At 38.2% G+C, this 23,482-nt stretch overlaps 1 pseudogene; it reads right to left on the reverse strand.

Moving 5' to 3' along the window:
- Positions 1-2,234: 2,234 nt before the first annotated feature.
- Positions 2,235-6,395, reverse strand: LOC122078981 (annotated as a pseudogene).
- Between the last annotated feature and the right edge of the window lie 17,087 nt (positions 6,396-23,482).

The raw sequence follows: 23,482 nt of genomic DNA on the forward strand, positions 1-23,482 counted from the left end.
AGTTGATTTCAGCGCTATGGTTCTTCTTTTCTCAGAATTTGGTTTGTCGGCGTTTAGCTCTACTTCATGCGTTTGTAGAGATCCAAGCAAATAGTCCAATGATATTTTAGTCAAATCTTTGGCTTCTTCTATTGCTTTCTTCTTGGGTCTCCAAGCTGCAGGTAAGGCTCTTAAGATTTTTCTGACTTTTTCAGCGTTAGTATAAGTTTTACCTAAACCTTTAAGATTATTCACAATATCAGTAAACCTAGTAAACATAGAAGTTATTGACTCATTTTCTTTCATAGAGAATGACTCGTAATCAGAGACGAGTTGATCTACCTTTCTTTCTTTTACCTCTATTGTACCTTCGTGTGTGACAAGAAGCATATCCCAAATTTCTTTAGCCGTGTCACATGTAATGACTCGGTTGAACTCTTGTTCATTGAGGGCATATTGAAGGAACGTAATGGCACGAAAGTTGTACTGGATGAGGGTGATGTCTTCAGCCGTCCATTCTCCTTCATCCTTAGGTACTGTCTTTCCATCAACTATCTTGGTGATGGTGTATGGTCCATTCTCTATGGTTCTCCATACAAGAATGTTGTGACCACACAAAATTCTTGAATCTGCACTTCCAGAAAGAAAAGTTTTCTCCATTAAAGTACGGGGGTCTCGAGGCGTTCATGCCTTCAGGTGGTCCTTAGAATGTGGCCATGGTCTTTGACTCACTATTAAGACGATATAGTCTTAAATAAATAAGATAACAACACCCACAACACAAGATTTATAGTGGTTCAACTCAATTTGAGTCTAGTCCACTCCCTACAAAAATCCTCTTGTAAGGTATTCCACTAGTTTTCCCTTTCAGTACAGTAGGTAGGGAAGAAGCCTTTACAATCTTTTTACGGATAAGAGTATCCTTACAAATCTCCTTTCCAGGCAGAGAGACGCCTTCACAATCTCTTTAAGAGGTAAGAGAGACCTTTCTCTTTTTAGGATAAGAGTATCCTTACAATCCTAAGTACAATCTAGAATTGTAAAAACAGAAAATAAGAAATAGTGGAATAAGAGGAATACCTCAAGTGTGGTGCAAATGAAAATGAATAATGATGAGTGATGCACCTTTTGTAAAGTCCTCTCTTATGGCTTTGACTTGCACAGGAGAGAGTAGAGGACTTTGATTGAGACTTGAGCCCCTTGTTTGGGATTTGTGTAATAGAATAACTCAAGTAGAAAATAATCTTCTATAATGCTTGCAACAATGCTCTTAAAGCTCTTTCTTAATCAATAATTAATTAAGAGTGATTAGGGTATTTATAGGTGAACTTAGTGAAGCATTTTAGGCAGGGAATCAAGCTCTAACGGACATATTCTGGGTCTACCGATCGACCGCCATTGGTAGTCGATCGACCGCCAAGAGCCGTTGTAGGCAAAAAATAGCCGTTCGAGTACTTCCAAGCAGGCACGGTCGACCAGGCTAGCGGTCGACCGCCTATGGTCTCGGACAGGTCCGGTCGACCGGGGCTTCCAGCCGGTCAACCGCCAACATGACATGCTCTGTCATACTGACCAGTCACCAGTGTTTTGACCATAACTTTTTGGTCCGACTTCAGAATGATCTGAGTACAGTTGCGTTAGAATCACAACTCAATTTCCTACAGCTTCTATGAAGGATTCATCTCCTAATATTAATCTTAAGATTCCCTAAAATACCCTTAAGTCAGGTTACTGTGTGTTCCACGCCACTTAGTGACTTTCCATACCTGGTCAAGGCATGCTCTATGGTCATTCTAATATGATGTAATGCACATGCATAAGGTGAGTGCATATAAGTAGGTGGAAATTACAAATTACATTGTAAATAACTTAATCTATCCTAGTGATCTTCTTCTTCACTTGAATCTTCCATTCTTTGGCCCTTCATCTTCTTTCCTTCTTGTTTGCTGTTTCATGTCTTTAAGCTTAGCTTCATGTCTTGATTCGACCTTCGATCTTCTAAGGGTTTATTGAAGCTAATCACACTTTATCAATCAAGTTAAAGATGTATGTTTGTTTGTTAACACCAAAACATGGCAATGAGTGTGGACATGTTTCCCAACAGAAGAGAGAAGCGAGATGTAGAGGATGGGAATCGACGAAGTTGGTTAGAGGGGTAGTTTAAGAATTTTGAAATATTAGAGGAAAAAAGAAAGGTGGGAACAAAAAAAATAAGTTTTGAGTAAGGGTGTTTGAGTGATAATAGTACAAGTTTAGACAAATAATAATAATTTACTCGAATTTAATTGCAAATCAGAAAAGAGGTGAAATGTAAAGAACCATGGTCAACAACAATAAGAAGAAACGCCAAAGCCTAGGCACCCCATAGGAGAATACTCAATGGGGTTGTTGTCAAGATATAATGACTCTGTGCCAACTACTTCCCTGGCAAGCTCATCAGGCAAGAAGTTGGCAGATGAGAAAATTACCCCTAGCATGCAAGGACCTTGCGTTCCTTAAATTTCTCTTCCTCACCTGTTCCTCAAATTTCTTTAAAGTTCTTATTCCACAGCTTTAAAGAAATTTAAAGTGCTATTTTTCTCTTTCATGGTGACTAGCATACACTTAATTGTGCATTACCCTTGATCCACTCACATTATCTGGGCTCTAACTCACTGACTGACATTTCATTAACAGATATTGGTGTCCCCCTGCTTTTAGATTGATCTGATTCGGCATTCTGCATTTGTTTCCCTTCTATAAGTATGCCTGATTCCATTCTGCTTCGCACAAAGAATGCTGGTTGTGAGGGGGATGGAAGAGTAACTGTAAAGCTGCTCAACATAAGGACTATGCTCGCCATAGTAGGTCTATCAGCTGCATCTTCCTGAACACATAATAACCCCATTTGAATGCATCTCATCACTTCACTTCTTGAACAATTTTCTCTTAGAATTGGATCAATCATATCCAAAGTTGTTCTTGCATTCCAATGTCTCCATGCCTACAACCAATTAATTTATACAAGTCATAAGATAACTCTAGTTTAAGGCAAACTGAAAGGCCTATTAATGTTCTAGCAGATTGTAGCAATATACAGTAATGAAGGAAAAAGACTTACATAGCTTAAAAGGTCCTCAGCAAAGTCCAATTGATAGAAACTACTATTCTTCTTTCCAGTTATAATCTCCAAAACTAATACACCAAAGCTAAATACATCTGATTTGACTGAGAACTGCCCATGCATTGCATACTCGGGAGGCATGTAACCACTGTGAGCAATTATTATTATTATATAATTTAAGAAACTAAAGGTAACTACAAAGATTCTACTAGATCACTTTTCTCCTCAAAAGTTGGCTAACCTTTGTTTTGGAAACTGGTTTTAGGTTGATTAGTCCTAACCAAGAATATGTTTTCATGTCCAGCATTTCCACATGGGCTGAACCATCTTCATGAAAAATCATCTCTCTTAATTTTCAACTAGGTCCAACTGCTATAAGCCTTGTCCAAATTCAGCTAGATCAGGTATGACTCACCAAACTAATCTATTGCTATATCTATTTCTATTAGCTCTCTGTTTTTGTGAAACAATGTAATTAAGGTTGTAGATTTAATAGATTATGCACTTAAATTTTCCTCACCAGGCCTAGCTGGAGCCTACAAATATTAGCCAACAGTTGTTATTGGGAGGGAGAAAACCCAATTATTTAAGAACTTGATAAATGTGAATGCGTCAAAATGTTTTCTTTGATCATATATATAAGAAGGAATGAGGCTTTGAAACTTACTAAGTCCCAACTACTCTGTTTGTATTTGCTTGAGATTGTTCCACACCAACTATTCTTGCCATCCCAAAGTCTGAGATCTTGGGATTCATTTCTGCATCTAACAAGATATTGCTGGCTTAAGATCCCTATGAATGATACGGAGGTGGGAATCTTCATGAAGACAAACAAGCCCTCGAGCAGTCCCTTCTATGATTTTATAACGTCTTTGCCAATCTAACTGCACACATTTCTCTGGATCTGTAGTCATCAAAATAAAATGTAAAATCAGAATTTTGGATTTGATCAAGTTGACAAATAGTTCATCCTAATAGGTCAATGCATGGACAAAAGAGGATGAAGTGTCATGAGTTTCAGTTGTACTGAAACATTTGCATAAATTGGAATGTATAATTCATTTAAAAAAAAAAATGTATAATTCATGGAAATCCCTGTAATATAAGAGAAAATAAATCCTGAGCAAAAAAAAAAAAAAAAAGGAGAGAGGTGTTCATTGGGCCTACCAAATAGGAAGTAATCGAGGCTTTTGTTGGGTACAAACTCATAGATAAGGATTTTTTCTTCGTCCTCCAACCAAAATCCCAATAGCCTAACTAGATTACGGTGTTGAAGCTTTGCAACTAACACAACCTCATTCCTGAATTCTTCTGCACCTTGTCCTGAGTGTTTTGAGAGCCTTTTTATTGCAATTTTTTGCCAGTTGGGAAGATTACCCTGATAACATAATACAAGTGATTTATAAATTCTTTATCTTCGAGACTGAATGAAAACTTCTTCCAATTATTATTCACCTAAAAAAAAAATTCTTTCAATTATTTTAAATTCATATCTAATAAGAATTTCTGGCTATGGCACAATGAATTTGACATACGAGAATTCTATTTCATTTGCTACATGTTTGTAACTTCTTTCTTACCTCATAAACGGAACCAAATCCTCCTTCACCAATTTTGTTTTCCTCTGCAAAGTTGTTTGGGGCAGCAAGGACCATACTGAACTCAAATTGCAACGCCTTTGCAATTCTAATTGTATTTTCACCTGTTCAGAAGCCACAAAGGGAGATAAATTTAAATCTGACCTTTGAAAAGAATAAATGAATAAATAAACACCCCAACAAGATCAAGAGGTCAGGAGTTTAACTCTCCTTGGAGACTAATTAAAAAAAAAAAAATCAAGAAGATTAGGAAACATTGGCTTCCTTAGCCACCTGAGGTAATAGATACAAAATCATACTCAGATCTATAAATCTAAGTCTCCAACTCTAAGATTGAAGTCTCAATATCATCAAGTTTAAGGAGTAAGACAATAAACTTTGGATGATCAAATCGAGGGTTATAGAGTAGATGAAAAGACCAAAGCTTCTACCATTGTCCTTTGATGGATCCTTCTTTTTCTTCCGGATTAGCAAACACAGAATACAGAAAAGAATCAATACTCCTGCAGCAGCAGCAATTGGCACAAAAATGACCAATAAATTTTCTAGACGAGCTTCCTTTTTGTTCTGCATAAACAATTTGAAAAAATTAATTAATACTCCCAAATGTGACAAAAAATTAATTAATATTCCCAAATAAGATTCTCTCTCTCTCTCTCTCTTTGAGTAGCTCACCAGTAATGATGGTTTTGTTACTCGGAGGCGGCGGAGAAACAAGAAGAGTAGGCGAAGGAGCCGGTGCTGAAGCTGTGATTGTATAGAAAGGGTACACCTCAAACCTGATATTACAGCTCGGATAAAGAACCCTTCCTCCTTGCTTGCCACTACAGCAAGTGGGGATATAGGAAATGGCACCCACAAGAAGGCATGTATCACAGTCGTTTCTTGTTAGATCAGGGCTGCACTGCGCTAGACAATACAAATTCTGAAATTGAGTAAAAGTAGCTTCTCGAGTGCCGAATCTCTCAGAATTAGAGATAGCTTTAGTGGCGGCGTCGTTCATGGTTTTGCTCAAGACCTGATTAAACCGAGTGGGGTCAGATATGTTCTGTGTATTCCACATGTAGATGTTAGGGGATTCGGCAACAGCGGAGAAGGACTGGTTGGAGTAGCGCAGCGTACACATTTCGTACCAAATGTATCCAAATTTTCTGTTGGGGCAGCGCTGGACAATATCAGTAGCTGCGGCTTTGACGCAATCACGACAGACCCCGTGGGTGACATCGCCTCTGCAGTAATAGAAGCCGTAAACGGTATTGGGACTCTGGCCGATGGTGGCATTGTGATAGGCGTAGTTGGAGTTGGATGTGGCGTTGGAGGAAAGAGAAGAGAGAAGGATATTGAGGTTGGATTGGTAGCTACTATTGGATGCGAAAAGAGTTGTGTTGGAGGAGCAAACGTGGTAGAGGTAAGTTTGGTCGGCACAGCTACTGAAACTGAGGAGGAAGGAGAGGGCAATGAAGAAGATAAGCAACACGGCTGGGGCTCTTGGGGTCGTGTTGGTACATGGTTCCATCGCTTTTCCAATTCTCCACCTCCTTCCTCCACCATAAACTCTCTCTATCTTAGGGCTCAAGAAGAAGACTTAGGGCAGAGAGGAGGCAGAGTCTTCCTTGACCATCTGCAGAGCTTCCATGTAGCGGGTCACATACATAAGGCCGTAGCTAGCAAGGCATGGGTTTGACTCTTTGGTTAAGAATTTTGGTTTGAATAGTCAATAAGCTCAACTTCCAAATGTGAGCCTTATAGCAAAAGTGCGATCATAAATCCTACCATCTCACTTTTCAATATATATACACGCTCTTTCCAGCCCTATCAAGTTCTGTTTTTTCCTTTTATTTAAATGTTTGACCTGATTTTCACCCAAAAAAAAAAAATGTTTGACATTGGTCCAACGGTAAGGAACGGGCTCATCTCCAACAATCGTCCAACGATTTCTCACGAAGTGACACATGGACTTTTCCTAATCCAACGATCATGAAGAGCCAATCCATTTAGGTACACTCAACACTCAAACCCGATCCAACGATGAAAAAACATTCAAACCGATCCAATTTCCTTCGATTTTCAGGAATAGACTTCATCTACCTCAAACGAGGGTTTCCCGAAAATTAGAGCTTGGGCTTTTGGTTGTTCTAGTTTATTCTAAGCAGAATGGGAGAATCAAGAGTTGAACAGTTGAACATATTGTGTTCTTCTTGGGAGTTCATAAAAAAATAAAATAAAATAAAATTATTTAGAAAATTCATTATCACTCCCTTACACTTGAGTTATATTTACCAAAACTTCCTTAACTTTTACTTTTTTACTAATACTCCCTTGCTTTTTTTTTTACATCTCTTTCTCCACTTTTTTTTTTAAATACTCAAATTATCCTTCTTTTTCACTTGTAAGATACTACATTTTTTTTCATATTGATTAATTTAAAATATGGTTTGAACCAAACCACTAACAAGTTTTGTCTCATCCAATCATCAAGGATATTGTAAATTCAAAAAAGAAAAATTTTGTATCTAATCTATATCTATATCGGTATCATAAGTTTCAATCGGGTACCACATGTTTTTTTTTTTTTTTCAATCCTTAGATTTGTTGAAACTGATACCAATCTAATATCGATAAAAAAAATAAATTGCTAAATTTGTGATGATGGAGGAGATAAAAAAAAATAATAATAATAAATAAATAAATAAATAACATCTTGATGATTGAATGAGACAAAATAAAATAAATAAATAAATAAATAATATCTTTAAAAAATTAAAATTGTTTTAGCTTTGTACGATCCAAACTAGCTTTTGAAAAAGACTGGGTATGTCTCGTCTGAGATGCAGCTGAAGTGAAGACTGTTAAAGAGTTATTTTGTTCGAGTTCTCAATTTCAGATGCAGATGATGTTCAGAATTGGGGTTTCAATTCCGACTTCCAGCAGATATACTCAGAAGGAAACCGATCCAAACCCTAATTCTCCTCCCAATCCAGCTCCTGCACCAGTGGTGAAGAAGAAGAGGATTCTCTACAGGTGAACTTTTTTTTTTTTTTGAGGAGTTGGGGTGTTCTACAGCTTTCTACCTATGGGTCACTTTTTAATTAAACAGATCCAGACGCCGAGGTGATAGCTTTATTGCACAAGACACTCATGGCCACAAACCGATTCTTCAACAAATGGTTTTAGAGAGACTAGAACTTGCAGCTTCATCGGTGAGGGCATAATCTGCCGAGGAAGCTCAGGCAGACAACGAACAAGGGAAAAATTTTTTGACCATCATATATTTTGTGGAGCAGTCAAACACCTTTGTTGTTGGGCTATTGGGCCTTTAAGCATTCCTACAAAGTAGTCTGGGCCTCTGGGCCCATCAGTCACTGGGTATTTCATTTTTTTTTTTTTTTGTTGTAATCTACTCACCAATGTCTTTGTGGAGTCAGCATTTATAATGTGAGGCTATGGTTGTTCTAATTTTCTCTAGAAGACTTTCCATTTGTACAATCCACAGGAAAATTGATAGTACAATCTGTCTCCCTCTTACCCCCCCCCCCCCACCCCCTTAAAAAATTAATGAAGAAGTTTCAGTGGAAATTTCATTTGGAATTTGGAAAACATATTATTACCATTTTAACTCTCCTATGTATGAAATCATGATAAGTATCTTGACCAATTTGATTTTAAAGAAAAAAAAAATTCAGGTTTAAAGTTTTGTGAATGAAAGTACAAAAATAAAATTGGCGATCTTTCATTCTTTAGGTAGAAAAATTCTTAGGTTCAAATTTCATGATTTTCCTATTAAAAAAAAAGAAAGACACTAGTTAATTAATTTTCGATCTTGTTATTGGCAAGTTGTGATCTTCAAACAACTACTCTCAATTTCATGTTAATGTTTTGTTATTTTGATGGAAAAAAATTCATTTGAATGGTCTGCTTTGGTAAGCTTAGAAATTTTCTCTATAAGATATACTCACTCCATTCCCATAAATAATGACTATGTGCTAAGTGTTAACTACTTCCCTAGCAAGCTCATCAGGCAGTAGGAAGCAGGCATATGAGACATTACCCCTAGCGTGCAAAAGGACCTCACGTTCCTTAAATTTCTATTCCTCACTTGGTTTCCTCAAATTTCTTAAAGAAAATTATAGTGATATTATTGTTAAGTTTGTCTTGAATTCTTGACCCGTTTTGAAGATTGACCCGATCCGACATATTTTGATGGCGACCCGAATGGGAAGTTTTTTGAGATTTGTGATGAAAGCAAAGGGGTTAGACCGATAGGCTCAAGCCCGGAATCCATCACTGATCTCGTATGAGGGTGCAGGGGTGTATGGTTCAACCGGATCGACCACGACCCGATGAGTCGACCCGTGACTTGGAGTATATATAATGCACTGTTGCTTCTTGAGAAAGTCATTGTATTTTGAGGGTTTTTCGAGCTAGGGTTTCAGGGCAAGTTTTCTTGCCGCTGCTTGAGTGTAATTTCTCTTCTGCATAGTGAAACATCTTCTTCTTCGCCCGAGGATGTAGCACACCACCCTAGTGTGTAAACCTCGTTAAATCTCTGTGTCATGCGGATCTATTGTCTTTTTATTTTTCGTGTTTCTTGGTGTTTGATCTAACAAAAATTATAGTGCTATTGTGTTGTTTCATTATCAACCATTTTTTTTTCTGCTAACAACGGGTATCCAGGCCTTCGGTCTGACTAGTCCTACGGATTATCAACCATTTCTTTGCCTGTCACCAACGCTAGTATGTTTCTTGCTTTGATGAATATATGATTTCTATTCACTTGCTTCAGTGAATGGATTATTTTCATTCAAGGCATAATAAAATGTTGCACAAACCCAACTACATCATACACTTATTGTCCATTACCCTTCATCCACTCTCATTATCTGGGTTCTAACTCACTGACTGACATTTCATTGAAGGATATTGCTGTCGACTGGCTTTTAGATTGATCTGATTCGAATTCCATTTTGCTACGCATAAAAAAGGCTGGTTGTGAGGGTAATGGAAGAATAAATTTTAATCTGTTCAACATAGAGACCATGTTCGTCATAGTGGGTCTGTCAGCTACATATTCTTGAACACACAATAACCCCATTTGAACGCATCTCATCACTTCAGTTCCTGAACAATTTTCTCTCAGGCTTGGATCAATTATGTCCGAGATTGTTCCTGCTTTCCAATGTCTCCATGCCTACAACAGTTGAACCATACAAGTCATTAGGTACCCAAGCTCTAAGGTAAATTGAAGGAACTAGCAATGAAATGGGCAACATGGAATGGGCAAACAATCATAAGGCAAAGAGGGGGATTTCTCCATATTCCGTTCACACACTAAAATGATAAAAAGAGATACTATTTTTAGGCTTTTAGACCCACTAGCACTTATTTTGACGAACCTACCAAAAATAAAATCTTTTTTGGCCACTGCCAAAAAAAAAAACACTGTTTCACAGACCCAAAAAAGTTTGGTAAAATTTCAAAGAGAAATTTGGGGGGCCCACCAGATATTTGGCAGGCCCGAGAGGAATCTTTGGTCCAGGGTTGATCCAGTTTGTCCTGATCTGACTTTTGGGAGCTATTTTGGGAGATCCAGTGATCCGATTTTCGTATGCAATATATTATCAGAATCGTCTTTCCGAGCACTATCCAATGTCGTGGTTTCGAGCTCATTTTTTTATCGTAAAAATTTGAGAGTTGCAAGGAAGGATTTTCTACCCTATTGCAAGCTGGGGGTATTTCGATAATCCTTATTCATGTTGTTCCAGCACCATTAGAGAGTACTTAGAATCGATTCTTCAATATATAACATTCTAATATCACGTGCCATAAGATCGGGTACAAAAAAGGTCTCGGACCGGATTAGGGTTTTGGGTTATCGTTGGGTTTCAAGTTGAATTAGGGTTTCGATTTACTGTCGAGTTTTGAGTTGAATTAAGGTTTTAGGTTACTGTCAAGTTTTGGGTCGTTGTGGGGTCTGGATCATCATGAAAGGCCTAAATTCTCCTTCGATGTAGAGTACAAACCTTGATCATTCCCTGTTTGTCATCATTATCGGGGCAGGTGGTAAAATTTGGTGTCTACAAAATGTCCCTCTTTGGCTAGGCATGTGTCATGGCTGAAAGGTAAAGAAAAGAACTACCAAATTTTTTCACCTTAAGCATATATTGTCGTCATCTTGCCGAAGGATGGTGGAGGTGCAAATGCAAAAACTTGGGCGAATAATTCATTGATGAAGTCTTTTGAGCAGGCAAAACCTCCATCAATTAATAAATTAATATGATCTTATCTAGTGAATTTGACTAGAAAGTTGGGATCTTACTTGTGCAGCCAAATGGGAATCCTTTAGTGGGCCACCATTGTTTGGTTCCTGCCAAGGTGTTAGTACATAACAATTTTGATCAGATTTGATTAAACAAAGGTTTAAACAAACTTCATCTAGTCCAGGGGCATTTGGATCTCTTTTTGACCTGGCACCTTGGGTTGAGCAGTCTTTGGGCCATCTAAGGGTATTTTAATCATTCTAGACCTAATACCCTGAGCCAATTCAATCTTTGGGCCATCCAATGGTATTTTGATCATATTAGACCTGATACCCTGAGCCAATCAATCTTTGGGCCATCCAATGCTATTTTGGTTATATTAGACCTAATACCCCAATCCAATAAATCTTTAGGCTATCTAATGGTATTTTGGTCATATTAGACTTGATATTCCAAGCCAATTCAATCTTTGGGCCATCCAATGGTACTCTCCTCATGTTAGACCTAATACCCTGAGCCAATCAATTTTTGGTCATATTAGACTTGATATTCCAAGCCAATTCAATCTTTGGGCCATCCAATGGTACTCTCCTCATGATAGACCTAATACCCTGAGCCAATCAATTTTTGGATAACATTTTTTCATGTAAATGAATTTCAAAATAACTTACCTTCTCAACCATCAAATGGTTCATACATATATATAGACCTAGGTATTTTTATGTATATTATGTACATATATATATATATATATATATATATTCACAAATGGGGTGCAAGCGCACACATGGCGGGAAGGTCATAGACAAGCTGGCTGACTCATCGTCCCAAAACAGCGTGGCAACGTAGTACCTTGGGTCGACCCTGAAGGGTATGAAAGATCATATGTGAAACTCCACTTAAGAAAATGGGTAAGTCCCTTACTTTTATTTTTTTACTAAAAAATGATTTATTATTACATATTTTTATTTATTATCATTTATTTTATTTTATATACAACAATAACCAAAAACCTTATCCCAACTAAATGGGGTCGGCTACATGGATCCGATATTGAAATTAGAAAATAAAGAAGCCCAAAAGAGAGGTTAAAAAATGAGAAAAAAATTGAGATAAGAGAAGACAACAAAGTAGTAAAGAAAGACGCATCATGGGAAACATCCCCAATAAGGGGTCAGCAACATGGGTCCTTGTCCTCCACAAAACTCTATCCAAAGTCATACTAGGATCAAGCTCTATCCTTTGCATATCTTTCCAAACCACTTCATCAATAGTCACCTTAGGCCTACCCCTACCTTTTCTAGCTCCCACAAAATACATCTGGTCAGTCTTCTATACTGGGGCATCCATAGGTCTCCTTTGAACATGGCTATACCACCTCTACCAACTCTCATAGAGTTTGTCCTGGATAGGTGCAACCCCCAAGGCATTCCTAGTACAATTATTCTTTATTCTATCTCTTCTGGTCTTCCTGCACAGCCCTCTCAACATTCTCATCTCCACTACACTTAGTTTATTTAAAGTACTCATCTTGATTGCCCAACACTCTACTCCATACATCATAGCTGGTCCAATAACTATCCTGAAAAATTTTTCTTTCATTTTAATAGGCACTCTTTTATCATATAACACTCTCGATGCACCTTGCCATTTCATCCACCCAACTTTAATCCTGCGGACAACATCATCATCTATGCCTCCCTCTTTGGCAATGATGGACCCCAGGTATTTAAAACAATCACCCTGGGTTAGATCCTATTCCCCGAGTTTTACCACTCCCTCCCCTACTCTACATTGGCCGAAGTGGCACATCATATATTCGGTCTTCGTCCTGCTTATCCTATATCCTCTTGATTTCAAGCTAGATCTCCATAGCTCCTGTTTAGTATTAATCACATCCACAGTTTCATCTATTAGAACAATATTATTAGCAAATAGCATACACCACAGAACCGAGTCTTGGATGTGCCTAGTTAGATCATCCATAATGAGTGCAAGCAAATACGGACTTAAAGCAGAACCTTGGTGTAGCCCAACTGTGATTGGGAATTCGATACTTTGACCCTCTGTTGTTTTGACACTCGTCACCACTCCCTTGTACATGTCCTTAATTATATCTACATAATTAATTATACCACTTCTCCTCTCTAGGACATACCAGATTAAGTCTCTTGGTACTCTGTCATAGGCTTTTCCTAGGTCAATAAATACCATATGGAGGTCTTTTTTGTGGGTTCTAAATACTTCCATAAGCAACCGTAGGAGTAAATAGCTTCTGTTGTGGATCTCCTTGGCATAAAATCGAATTGATTCTCCAATACCTCAATTTCCTCTCTTAAGTGGATCTCAATAACCTTTTCCCAAAGTTTCATGGTATGACTTATAAGTTTTATGCCTTTGTAGCTATTGCAATTCTGGGCATCATCTTTGTTTTTATAAATCAGAACCACAATGCTTCTCCTCCACTCATCTGGCATAGCTTTTGTACTCAAGATTTTGTTGAATAACTTGGTTAGCCAAGACACCCCTTATCTTCCTAAGCTCTTCCACACTTCAATTGGAATCTCATCCAGTCCCAAAGTTCTTCCTACATTCATCCTTCGCAAAGCCTCTTTAACCTCGTATTCGCCAATTTACAGTAAATGTCCATCGGGTGTGTTGGAATCAGGTCTACTCCCCTCCTCCACTGAGTCCAACCCATCAGCTATAGTATCTCCATTTAGTAGGCTACAAAAATAATCTCCATATATCCTCATAATGTCCTCATTCCGTACAAGCACTCTACCATCCTCACTTTTGATGCATCTGACATGGTCCAAATCCCTGCTCATCCTTTCTTTTATTTTAGCTATCCTATACATCTCTTTTCCTCCTTATCTTGTATTAAGGTTTTCATACATCTCATCATATTTCTTTTCCCTAGCTTTCTCCACAATCTTCCTAGCCTCATTCTTGGCTGTGAGATATCTTACTCTATCCTCATCCTCGTTATTCCTCTGCCACGTCTTAAAACAATCCTTCTTATTTTTAATGGTGATCTGGACCTCGTTGTTCCACCACCAAGTCTCTCTAGGAGTATGCCACCTACCATTAGATAACCCTAGGACCTCTTTAGCCACATTCTTAATGCAAGTCGTCATTGCCATCCAAATCTCATTGGTATTCCATGCACAGTCACATGTGTGTTATTCAATCACTTTATCTGTAAAGGATTTTAGGGGTACTCCATGTAGTCACCTCCAATTAATCTTTGGGCATACTTGCTTCACTTTCTTGTGTGGCCTCATACTAAGGTGTATATCCAAGACCAGCAGTCGATGTTGCACCGTTAAAATCTCTTCTGGAATAACCTTACAATCTTTACAAAGCACTCTGTCGGACTACTTGGTCAGAAAGAAATCAATTTGGCTTGCTTCCAATCCACTCTTATATGTAATCAAATGCTCTTCTCTCTTCTCAAAAAAGGTATTTGTGATGCATAGGTCATATGTTATCCCAAAGTCCAACATAGAGGTCCCTTCTGCATGCCTCTCCCCAAGTCCGTATCCTCTATGCACCTCTTCAAAGCCTCTACGATCCTTGCCTACATAGCCATTAAGGTCCCCACCAATAATAATTTTCTCCCCCTGGCCAAGGCCCTACATAAATTCATCCATTTCCTTCCAGAATTGTACCTTAACCCTGTCATCAAGTCTTGTTTGGGGTGCATAAGTGCAAACTATGTTGATAACCTCATCGCCAAGCACAAGTTTAATGGCGAGAATCCTATCTCTGAGTCTCTTAACTTCCACAGCGTCATCTTTAAGATCTTTGTCAACCAGTATGCCTACTCCCCCTCTCCCTCTTTCATTTCTCAAGTACTATAACTTAAAGTTGTCCAACCCCTTTGCTTTACTACCTTTCCATCTCGTCTCTTGAACAAAAGCAACATTAATCCTTCTTCTCTGCATAACATCTATCAACTCTATACTATTACCCGTCAGAGATCCAATGTTCCATGATGCAATTCTAAATCTGCATTTATCCACAGGATTAGAACCACAAGACATGCTATATACGATGAATAAGAAAACACAAATTTTAAAAGTTTCAATAGTCAAGAGATAAGTAGTAAAAGAGTAGGATCCATGCAAAAGTGATTGGCTGAATATAAGTGTATAGTGCCGGCTGCCTACTTGACGCACCAGTAGTAAAGATATAAAATATAGATATATAAATATTAAGATGACTAGAAGCCAAAAGCACACATGCAACCCGTCAACTCAATAGGACCACATAACATGAAATATAAAAACATATAAATTACTATCCCACTATAACCTAACATGCACGTAATAGGATGCAAATATGCACACAGCTACACAGATGCAAAGGAGACTAGACAAGATAACTATAGTAAATGAGTACGCAGAGTCAACTATAAGTATGTAAGTTTTCAAGACTAAGCAAATAGAGGAAAAAGCAAAGGAGGTGTTCGTTTACCCGGAATACACTAGACAATGCCGGTTTAGGATGCCAATTAGTGCCCTGCTACAGTACAAAACCCGAAAATGATGTTGTGCGATCATCAGTGGCAGTGGAGGTGGTGTGTCATTCCAAATCCACAGTATTTTTTTTTTTTGTGGCAGCAGATGCTTGGAAGAAGGGAGCCGCCAGTGTGCAGGTTTGCTATGAGGAGGAATCACAGGAGGGAATGGACTAGAGAGAGAATCGGAAAAGAGGGAGAGAGTTACATGATGCATGCCTAAGAAATTTCTGTGACATCTTGGTGAGCTAAGTAGGTATGTTCCTAAAATACTCCATGTATATATGCTCATGTCATGTATGCTAATGTATGTATAGAATATTCCATGTATATACGCTAATGACATGTACGCTAAAGATATTCCATGTATTTATGCCAATATATGCTCAGAGTGTTCCATATATATATGCCCATGATGTGCATGCCAACATATACCTAGGAATCTTATGCACATATGCCAATGTATGCATGCTAATGTATGCCTAGGAACCCTATGCATGTCTGCCAATGATATGCACGTAAGCTTTATGTATGTATGGGTCCCATGATATGTATGCATGATTTATGCTATGATGCTTATGTTGAAATTTTACCTGTTATGATAAGATGGAGTGGAGTCCTCATATCGGAGGCATGGTTATCCCAACAAAGTTGGGGAGTGGTTTAACCAACTCCACCCCCTCATGTGGCAGCTGATCCGTAACTTACCCTTCTGTCGGTGCCTCCAGTTGGGTGCTCAGAAGTTGGATGTTGAGCTTACTAGGGCCTTGGCCGAAAGATGGCGGCCGAGCACCCATACCTTTCACTTGCCAGTGGAAGAACTGACAGTCACCCCCTATGCTTCCAAGTAGTAATCGGTTTGCACTTTGGTGGGGAGCCCGTGATCTTTTCCACCCCATTAATCGATCTGGGATTTTGGAGCTCATTGGTATTGATTCTCCAGATGCTGTGGCACCTCACTGCTATCCATAAGGCCTAGGACAATATTACAATTGATGTTTCTTCCTCTCATGAGCAGAAAGAGTAGGTCATTCGCTCTTTCTGTATTCTATTGGGCCGAGCAGTGTATGTTCAGCAACGCATCGAACAAGGTCGACCTCCGACTTGCCTATTTCTTCAGAGATCTCCAGGGGATCTAAAAGTATGACTAGGGTGGGGCCTCTTATGCCTACTTCCTCAAGATAATGGACCACTTGGCCTAGGGTGACCCTAATCTTTATGGAGCCTCCTACATCCTTCAGGTATGAGCTGCTTGATTGTGTTTCTTTCCTATATTGCTTTACTTCATGTTCTTATATTGGTGTTTCCTTTTAGCTATGGGCATATGAGCATCTCATCTTCCTTTTCCCTCCCCTAGCATATGGGAACATGAGAGATTTCCTATGACTCAGAAATGGGGAAGGGCGAGAGGATTTTTTTACTCTAGCTTTAATGGACCCAATTGGAGACCAATGCATTATTGATTGTGTTTTTGATAGATATGCTTGAAGAGAAAAAAGGATCTTGAATGGTATATTGACAGTGGCTGCTCCAAGCATATGACCGAAAACTCCAACTTATTCTCAAAAATCAAAAGACATGATGGAGGATGGGTGACTTTTGGAGACAAAGGCAAAGAAAAAATCTTTGGCAAGGACTCTATCAACATAGGAGGTACCACTATATCTAATGTATGCTTAGTTGATGGTCTTGTTTACAACTTAATAAGTGTAAGTCAATTATGCAAAAATGGATATATAGTAGAATTTAATGCTTCTCAATGCTTAGTGAAAAATGATAAACTTGATGTTGTCTTGAATGGCATTAAAAGAAATAACATCTACACTTGTGTGTTTGATAATGCTAATAGTATATGCCTTGTATCAAAACAAGAAGACTATCAACTTTGGCATAGAAAACTAGGCCATGTCAACACAAAAACTCTTATACAAATTGCTTCTAAAAATCTAGTAAGAAATATGCCTAAACTAAATTTTGAAAACAAATTTTTTTGTGATGCATGTCAAAAGGGCAAACAAGTAAAAGCCTCACATAAGTCTAAAACAATAGTATCAACCTCAAGACCTCTTTAACTACTCCACATGGATTTATTTGGGACAATCTCAACCTCTAAGTAAAAGGATTCAAACCAAAAGGGTTGTCGAATCACCAATATTAGAACCGATCATGGTGGAGAATTTGATAATCTACCACAATTTGGTAAAATAACTCATGAGTTCTCACCTCCTACAACTCCTCAATCAAACAGAGTTATAGAAAGAAAGAATAGATCAATACAAGAAATCGCAAGAACCATGATCCAGGAGTATTCACTTCCAACATATTTTTGGGTTTAAGCCGTTAATATGGCATGCTATGTCCTCAATAGAGTAATAACAAGAAAAATACTAAATAAGACTCCACATGAACTCTATTTTGACAAAACACCTAAGGTTGACTATTTCAAAGTATTTGGATGTAAATGCTACATCTTAAACACTAAAGATCACCTAGGAAAATTTGACTCTAAAGCAGATGAAGGCATCTTCCTTGGCTACTCACAAAATAGTAGAGCTTACTGGGTGTTCAACAAAAGAACACTTGTGGTAGAAGAATCAATAAATGTAAAATTTGATGAATCTCTACCAAACACAATATACAAGCAACCTTCAGATGAAGATGAAGATGAAGTAAAAGAAATAAGGAAGAAAATTGAAAGCATATCAACACAAGAAACATTAGAAGAAGAAAACAATGAGTTACCCAAAGAAGTCAAAACAATTAAGGATCACCCTATCGAACAAGTCATATGTGATTTAAAAAAAGGGATACAAACAAGATCAAGAAATCAACATCCTAGTAATAGTGCATTCATATTAACTATTGAACCTAAAAATATCCAAGAAGCACTAACGATAGTGATTGGATTATTGCTATGCAAGAGGAACTTAACCAATTTGAAAGAAATAGTGTATGGGAGTTAGTTCCAAAACCAAAAGACAAGACAATCATTGGAGAAAAATGAGTATTCCGAAACAAATTTGATGAAAAAGGAGAAATCACTCGAAACAAAGCTAGACTTGTAGCAAAAGGATTCAATCAAGAAGAAGGAATTGATTTTGATGAAACATATGCTCTGGTCACAAGACTAGAATCCATAAGAATGTTGCTTGCTTTTGCTTGTCATAAAAATTTCAAACTGTATCAAATGAATGTCAAAAGTGCATTCTTAAATGGTATGGTGTCACTAGTGAAGAAGTATATGTAGCACAACCTCCAAGATTTGAAAATCCAAAACTTCCCAATCATGTATATAAGCTTAAGCAATTTTTATATGGCCTCAAGCAAGCTCCAAGAGCTTGGTATGAAAGGTTGAGTAAGTTCTTACTCAATAACGGCTACACCATGGGAAAAGTGGATACCACATTATTCATAAAGCACAAAAGCAATAACATAATTATTGTCCAAATATCAGTGGATGATATTATTTTTGGTTCCACTAATGAAGCAATGTGTGATGAATTTAGTAAATGTATGAGTAAAGAATTTGAAATGAGTATGATGGATGAATTAACCTTCTTCCTAGGCTTTCAAATCAAACAAAATGAAAATGGAATCTTTATATGCCAAACAAAATACGTAAGAGATCTCCTAAAGAAATTTGACTTAGAAAGTCAAAAATCCTCTCCTACACCCATGAGCACCTCATTATCATTATCTAAGGATGAAGACAGTCTTTTAGTCGATGCTACACACTATCGAGGCATGATAGGAAGTCTTCTCTATCTGACTGCAAGTCGCCCGGATATTATGTTTAGTGTATGTGCTTGTGCATGATATCAAGCCAATCCTAAGGAATCCCATTTGAGTGCCGTAAAACACATTTTCAAATATCTAAAAGGCACCTCAAACTCAAGATTATGGTATCCTATGGATAATGAATTCCATATCATCAGCTACTCTGATGCCAACTTTGCTGGTTGTCACATTGATCGAAAGAGCACCAGTGGAACTTGTCACTTCCTAGGATCATGCCTATTCTCATGGTTCAGTAAGAAACAAAACTCAACTGCCTTATCAACCACTGAAGCTGAATACATTGCGGCAGCACAATGTTGTGCACAAATTCTGTGGATGAGACAAACCTTGATGGACTATGGAACTCACTTCAACTCATCCCCTATCTTCTGTGACAGTACAAGTGCCATCAATCTAAGTAAGAATCCAATCTTACATTCTCATTCCAAACACATTGATGTGTGCCATCACTTCCTTAGGGACAATGTCCAAAAAGAGAAGTGTCACTTGAGCATATTAACACAACCAAACAAGTGGCAGATATTCTTACAAAGCCACTAAGTGAACAAAGGTTTTGTGAGTTATGGGGAGAACTCAATGTCATAGACCCATTTGAATAGGTTTATAGGGAGACAATGACCCAAGCCATCAAAATTTCAAGCCAAAACTCAAAAGTTTGATAAAAATTGAAAACAGGGCTAATCCGGATCTCCGAATCAGAGAACTCAGGATCCGGATCTCCGGATCTACCCGAGAGTGAATAAAAACCTTATTTCAGGCTCATTTTGTTTTACTCCTATTCCTCTTCTCCCTCCATTTCTTTCTTCCCAAAACCCTAGTAGCCTCATTTCAACCATAACCCTTCCTATTCCCCTCAAAAATATCACTCCACTATACATCCTAGTGAAGAGTTCATCACTCTCTTGCCATTTTCCTCTCACCTCTCTTCCGTATGGCTGACAAAAAATACAAAAGGAAAAGGAAAGCCTCTTCTTCCCATGCTCAAGATTAACCAACAGTTCCTCGAAGACCTCATACGTCTCCATAGTTTGTGAGTGAACAAGCACAAGCAAATTGGGAAATCTTTCTCCAAAGAAAGATTGAACTTGGAAGAGGTAAACCTGTCATCCTTTGCTAACTATGGTTTGCCTACTAGTCTGTCTATACTTGGTTGGGACAACCTTTCACTCTTCCCTATCCATGTTTTCCTCATCTAGTCTGAGAGTTTTATTGCAACCTCACCTACACTGGAGCAGCTGAGGAGCTTACCATTCATTCCCTAGTAAATAAAATACCCATACATTTCAATGTAGCTGAATTAGCACAAATCTTAGGTATCAGTAACCGTGGTCCCTGTCGATACTGGAAACCTATGGACCACTTTATTCCTCTTATTGCTCCCTTGACTAAAGATCAAATTTACCAAGGTATTGTTGAACCAGCTAGATACACTACTGTTCCGAAACCTCAAACTAAGGATCTTGTTCCCATAGCTCAAGCGATAAACTGGATAATTGCTGACTGTATCATTCCTAAGGGAGGCTATAGGGAAGTTGTTCTGTCTACCTCAGAATATCTGATTTATTGCATTGTACAATGCTATGAAACAAATCTTCCTTACATGCTCATGCGTCATATGATCATTATCATTCCCTACAATAAAATGTGACTTCCATATGGTCGTCTTCATGGGACATTCTTTCATCATTTCAACATTCCTCCCTCTAGTGATGCAATTATTGACAATCCAAATCCAATCCATGCAAATGCCTTCAAACCTATAAGACAGGAAATAGAGGTTACCTAAACAGATGATGTTGATGAGGAACATGCACATTATAATGGTGAAGACCATGATGAGCATAATGATGGATATCATAAGCATCATGAACCTATTGTCCCTAAGGAGACTATTCCTACTTAATCAAGAGAATCATCTGCTGATTAGACCACTCGACTGATGCACCTTGAGCAGAACTTCTCCTCACTTAAGATGAATGTTGATCAATAATTCAAGACCACACATGACAAGATTGACGATCTTCGATCCTACTTGGAGCATATGGCGCGGCACATGGGAATACAACCTCCTTCTCCTCCCCATACTTAAGATCTACTTTATCTTTTAAAACTATTTCTCAGACATGGTTGTTTAAATTTAAATAGTTTTCTGGATTTCTGTATTCCTGAATTCTGATGAATGTTGTGATAATTATTGGCTCAACTGACCTATGTTATTTATCAACTTTACTGTTTATGATGCCTCTATGTCTTTCATATAGCACATATAAAGGAGGAGCCATCTAATTAAAGAGGAGCTTGTTTCAAGGGGGGGCTCATCTCAAGGGGAAGCTTGGCTATGCTGCCACTTCCCACTTTTTGTTGATGCACGAAGGGGGGAGAGAATGCATATAAATGCAGCATATGAATTCCATATGGGGGAAAGGGTAGTATTGATGCATATGTAAGAGGGAAATAATAAATGATATAGTAGCTTGTCTTATTTTTCTTACATATTATACACATCATAATGCATTGTTTGTCATCACCAAAAATGGGGAGATTGTTGGGAAAATCCCTCCTCCACACTAATGTTTTGGTGATAACAAACAAAGAGTATAGTTGCTAACCTTCTCGACAGCAACTAAATGAATCGTGAGACGAAGAACATTAAAGAAGAACACCAAGATTAAAGCAGCAACTGATCAATCAATATGTTGAAGATATCTCAAGAATGAAGATCGATCGACGCATTGGAACAGTCTCAAGCATCAAGAAAAGAAAGAAGACATGAAGAATAAATGTGCATACAATTGTAAACACGCACACACTTGTATACGCATTACAATGTGCATTTAGAAGACCCTAGGAAAATGACTAAAATGCCCCCAAAAGGTTCCCAAAAGATTGGAATAAGGCAGACCAAGAAACACAGTCAACACAACCTCAAAAACCAATCTAGATTCACTTTCAGTGTAATCCGGATCAGGAGTCCCAATCCTGATTGGGGATCCGGATTGTACTGTATGTCAGAAACTGACACACAGAGGGATCCGGATTTAGTAGGACTAAATCCATATGGGATCTAGAAATCCAGATTAATCCGGAATGAAAAATCTCCAATCCGAAGATCTGGATCATAACAAAACTCAATCTCTCAACGGTCATATAACGGCTATATTGAATCTGGATCAAGGATCCAGATCCAGATCCAGATCAGGATCAGAATCAAAGAGAATAGATCCGTTGGAGGAGTTTCTTGTCCTCTTCTCAGTCATTTTTTTGGCTATAAATACCACCTCTTAGGCACGGATTTAGACACCTCTTCACACAGCCATCTGAGCTATATGTAATCATTATTACTTTAAAAGAAAGAGAGATTGAGAAGAGATAATAGCTTCAGACATTCAAGTCATTGAGAAGCTTCAAAGTGCAACCAAGCTCATTCATTGCATTCATCCACTTGCACACTTACACAAGAGTTTTTATTCTATATGGGTAACATTGTTCAACTCCACATATTCAACTCCATTGTTCACTCCGTATGATTCCCGAGCTCAAAATGAGCCATAGCTCTGGGATCGCTTTGGCCAAAAAGGGAAGTTAGGGTTTTGGCTATGTATCGGTCATAACACCCAAATGGCTTAGTGAAAATACGATATAGTATGTTAGAATGAAAGGTGGGAAGATGCTCTCTGGACCCCACAAAATAATTCCCGACAATTGGACTTGAGACAAGAAAGCCCTGCGAAGTTGCTAAACTTCTTAGTTTGCCATCGTAGGAACCCACTAGTGGCCTTTCTAATCCCAAATCAGCCTCTGTTTCCTTACATAGAGGAGCCACCAGTAGGAATAGTCAATGTAATCATCCAAGTCACTCCACATGTATCCTAGCGGGAGTGCGGTGTTATAGGGGGAACACTGGTGGATTTTTCTTTTAGAATTGGCTTATGTTATAATCACCGGTAGGACCGCCAATAGGAACAATCATATACCGGTGGGTATCTACCGATGGATGAAACTTTTGTTGTACTTTGAAAACTACTATGCCATTCTCCATACACCTGCATAGCCCCCTATGTATGCTGCAATTATGTAAAAAGTGTTATTATGTTGCTTGTGTGGCTAATGGAAATCCCTAAAACATGAATTATGTCACGTCGGAGTACTCATTCCAACTCGGCATGGAACAACAGTAAGAACAGTTCATAGCCAGGATTGGTACTCACATCAAGGCTTTCAT

This window comes from Macadamia integrifolia, chromosome 5 (assembly GCF_013358625.1).
Source record: "Macadamia integrifolia cultivar HAES 741 chromosome 5, SCU_Mint_v3, whole genome shotgun sequence".
Taxonomy (NCBI): Eukaryota; Viridiplantae; Streptophyta; class Magnoliopsida; order Proteales; family Proteaceae; genus Macadamia; species Macadamia integrifolia.